Here is a 4,822-nt window from a genome sequence, read left to right as displayed (position 1 = left end):
CAGTCGTAGGTCTTCACCAGTCAGGGGTTTACAGCTCATTCTGGTGCTTCGTGAGGCTCCTGGACCAACTTCTGCCATAAAGATCCTGGTTGTGTATTTGAAAGTGAAGTGAAGCAAAAAGTACCTCAAACGTCCGTGTTTCAGTATGTGTCTGCATAGGAGGGCGTTTAACCAGATTATATTAAACTGTCATGAGATGTCAAAGTTCAGTTTTGAATGCATGAGAACTGATAAGTAGAACATGGGTGGAGCTGAAGCTTAAATGGTTCAGGTTTCTGATTGATCACACTGGCACTCGCAGTCAGTCCAATAATATTTGAGAGTCCTCAAGTAGATCTGAGAACGCCGCATCCTATCCTCTTCAAACAGCATCCGGTGTTGTTCCACCTAACACACAACCCATATCACACATCACACTGTTTTGTACTGGACTGCACATACTACTACATCCTAAAAAATGGAGCACTTATGACCAGCGTAAACACTGCTGTGTTAGAACTTGAAAAGAAAATTGAATGTAAGGCCTACTACACAACCTTCTGTTAAAGTATACAAAACAAGAAAAAGGCAGCATTTACGGGTGCCTCTTAGCCTACTTACTCTCTTCTACTATACACACAGAGTCACTCTTTAACACCATACTTTTCTTACCAGATTTATCTCAGCAGCATAACAATCCTACAATCTCAAGGCCAATGGAGAAGGTATATTTACATGCAGCACCGTGAAAAAAGAGCTGCTTCTTCTCTCTCTTCAGGTCACCCTTTTTGTTGCTACTTGTCTTGCCTTTGATTGGTTTCCTGGTTTCAGTAAGACAAACCGGTCTGTTTTCTTTGCTCTGTTGCTCAGGCAAAAAGTATGGGTAGAGAGACAAAGAGAGAGAGAAAGAGAGAGAGATAGAAAGAAAGAGACAGAGAGAGAGATAGTGTGAGCAAAACAGAGAGTGAGTATGAGAGAAAGAGAGGCAGAGAGAGAGCAAGAGAGAGATGGGAGGGATTGAGGTAAACAGGAAGGTGTGCACTCATAACTAAGATTTACTAGAATGAAAGCAAAAGGCAGTCACTCACCGAGAGAGCAAGAATAGAACATTGTTTTCTGATAACAAGGGCTAACCAGTATAGACAATAATGACCATGTCAAAATACCATCATATATTCTCAGCTGTTAGTAGGAAACTTGTTGTAAGTTCTTCAGTTGGCCTTTATGCAATGATATAAAATTTTAGATATTCAGACAATGACCCTTCAGAAGGTCCAACACAGATGTTGCCACGAGAAAAAACAAAACAAAAAAAAAAACAGTTTTTCATTGAATGGCATATTTATTGGTGCAGATTTTCACACCATACAAATGATGTTGGTCGCATGTCTACTGTTCCTCTAGCTCCATCATGAGGCTGCTGTTTGTTACTCCACCTAAAATAGACCAATTAGATCAGACACAAATGAAAGCTAATATCAAGCAGTTTTCCTAGTATTGACAAATTCCTTAACTCCCCACCCCCCACTGAAATCACAAAAATCAATATTATTCAATAATTGACCGGATATCTAGGAAATATCTGTGAAACTTCCTGATGGTCCTATTTTGTGCAACTCAGAAAGGATTTAAAAGTAAATCAGTAAATGTAACAATCATCATTACAGCCTAATAATTCCTCTTTAGTTTTCCCAGACCACAAGACATGGCTCCATAAATTGATATCTTTGTCCTTGTGTGCATTTGAAAACAGCACACTGGCTTTTTTCCCTCTTTTTTTTGCAGTAATGGCTTCCTCCTTGCTTAGTGGCTTTTCAGCACATATTAGTGCAGAACATTTCACTGTAAATGATGTCTCTGTCTTACCAGCTTCAGCCAGCATCCTCTCAAGGTCTTTGGTTTCCAATTAGCTCAAACGTGTCAGTTAACGTATCAGAAGTTTCCAAAGCCATGACATCATCAACTGGACTTTCCCTTGTCGCTTACAGACATAGTAATCTTTCTATGTGTGATCTGATTTTGAAGACATCAATAAATAAATCTGACATATATTTTCTCTAAAATGAGAAAAATTTGGACTTATTTATCTATCAAATAAGGAAAAATATATATTTGTCTTTTTAATGTATTGTATATGCAACCTTTGGTTTCAACTCCATAAGACTATGGGGCAAGAAGTGCTTTAACCAGGGAAAAAGGTAGAAGGAAATTTATGGTAACTGGCAGAGCTGCAGAGATTCAGTTAATGAAGCCAAAAGAATCTCTATGTGTCACAGAAAACTGACACAACAGATCATCCGGATGACACACCTTCCCCATGAGAAAAGGTGGCATCATCCTGTGGTTTGAAGTAAATGGCCTGGTAAAAAAAAAATAGCCTGTTCTCTCCAAGTCTGGAGAACAACATTCAGCTTTCTCCTACAGTGATTCAACAACTGCACAAATTATGGAAAAATTGACAGAGCCAAAAGAAGCAAAGTACTGGGACATATCCGGTGCGATGTTGCGAAAGCATTGAGACTTAGACGAAGGTTTGTGTTGCAGGATGCCAATGACCATAAACATGCAACAAGCTATTCTGTGTCCAGACTTAAATCCAACTGATAGTTTGTGTGGCAAGACTTTATAATTGTTCTTGGCAGATGCTCCCAATTCAGTCTGACTGCGTTTTTGCTATTTCTCAAACAAGCGAGGCCAATTATTTCAGTCAGTTAAAGACATACCTCAAAGGGACCTCAAGCTACAATTACAAGAAATGGTTTACACGAAATGTTGTCTCAGGAAGGCTGTGTACAAATTCATGCCACTCTCTTCAGAAGTTTATTTGTGAAAATTGCTGAAAATCCTCCATCATTTTTCTCTTACATAATTATTATGTATTACTTTAGAAAGATACAGTGTAGCAAACTTACAGTGGAATTTGTAAATATTGACCAGCATAATTCCATACATATATGTTGCTGTACCAGGACTTAGGTAGTAAATTGTTTTTTTTTATTAAAATGCTAATGAATAAAATATTTAATTTACAAAAAAAATATATCACTGCTATATAAATTTCATGGCCCTGTGCTGAACAACTTAACCGTTGCTTCCAGAAAGGTTAAGCTTTCTAATTTAACTCATTTAAAAGCATCTTTTTTTCAAGTTAGTTATTTAAAAACAACTAATTAACTCTGCACTTTTTCCTGGGAAAAAGGAAAAAAGAAACACCTTTCACTTTTTTAGAACAAAGCAACGATAAAACTGCTCGCAGTTAAAACACCTGCTGCTGAAAATGCCAGTCAAAAACCACTCAGCACCCTACTGCATAAATTCAAAGGTACAAAATTAGTTTAAAACAATCTGTGCATGTAATAGATAATTAAATACACAGTGTGTATTTAATCACACTGTAATTTGAGAGCTGTGTTGCACTTTTTTCGTCCTCTCACAAGAGGGCCACATTTCTCGCATGTACTTTGATGTGTTACCCTGTGATTTTCTGTGAATGCACTCTGCTGAAGGATGAACCTATACATTAAGGAGTATTATTATATTTTCTGTTGAAAGTCAGTATGAATGGAACGATCATTGGGGCTCTATGGTTTGCATTGTGCTGTAGGCTCTGAGTTGTGTTTTCAGGAGTAAGCAGGCTGTAAATGTGCAAGCAAGTGTATACTTTTGATAAATAATTACAAATTATTCCACATTTAACCACAATGGTTGAGTGCACTGACAGCTGCAGGACGTGTTGATAGTGTCAGAGTGTTTCAGGGACTTTAGACACACAGCTTGACTTTCCGTTGCCCACTCCACACTTCAGTGGAAAGAGGAAAGTCCCAAATTGACCCAGGTAATGTGAACCTTGCTAGGGGTGGGGTAAGACAGGATTATAGACAAGGAAAAAAAGACTATGTCTGCTTGGGTGTGAATTCGCAGTAGGACTAGTAGCAATGCTTCATGAGTCATCATGGAGCATCTACTGTTTGCTACTCTCCTTGTTCATCTGTTTGTGGTTTCTTGAGCTAAGCTTAACATGCAGGCTGGTGGTGTTCCCAAACCCAAGCAACAGAAAATGTATAAATCTAATGTTAGATGCAGATTTCAGATATGCATCATAATTAACTGCATGCTAGAAGAGAGACGGCTTGTCAAAAATATTAGACAAGGCATTTGGAGAAATAAGATGCAAAGAGGAGAAGTAAATGTGGAAGTTTGATTGAGCCGTTACCAAAGACTTTCTGCGTTTTTTGCAGATGAAATCAGCTGTAATGCATTACAGCCAGGAAACTATTGTTTGTTTTTCACAGAAAATAGATCAAATCAGTTCAGAAATGGAAGTGGGCTACTGTAATGAACACGAGACACTCAAAATGTGTGATGGATAACATACAAATCAAAAGGTCCAAAATTATGTTAATGGAAGCATAAGAGGACATAAAAATTTCCGACGGGAAGTTTATCTTTCAGTACCATCATGGTACTGGAAATAACTTCAAATCAGTCAGGTATGTAGGAATGGATCCAGTACATGGAAACTTGCAGGAAACTTAGCTGAAAATATTTCATTCTTGGCATTAAGACCACCAGTATCCTTCATTACATAAATGGCATAAGGTGTTGAATCTGTTGCTTTGTGTCCCCATGCTTCTGCACTGGTCTCCCTTTTTTCTCACCTGCTTGCCTCCCAAAAAAAAAAAAAGAAAGAAAAAAAAGGAAAGAAGAAAAAAGACAAAAAAGACAAGCATGCCTGCTTTAAATTCTCAAGAAATGTTTTGAACTCGTCTGCAAAACAGTCAGTTAATCAGACTACGGAAATGCAAAAAAATTACCACGAATTCAGCGCAGCGTTAAACTCCTT

Source organism: Poeciliopsis prolifica, unplaced genomic scaffold (assembly GCF_027474105.1).
Source record: "Poeciliopsis prolifica strain line A6 unplaced genomic scaffold, Auburn_PproV2 SCAFFOLD025, whole genome shotgun sequence".
In the NCBI taxonomy this organism is placed as follows: Eukaryota; Metazoa; Chordata; class Actinopteri; order Cyprinodontiformes; family Poeciliidae; genus Poeciliopsis; species Poeciliopsis prolifica.
The sequence above is the reverse complement of the archived record's forward strand: the minus strand, read 5'-3'. Positions refer to the sequence as shown.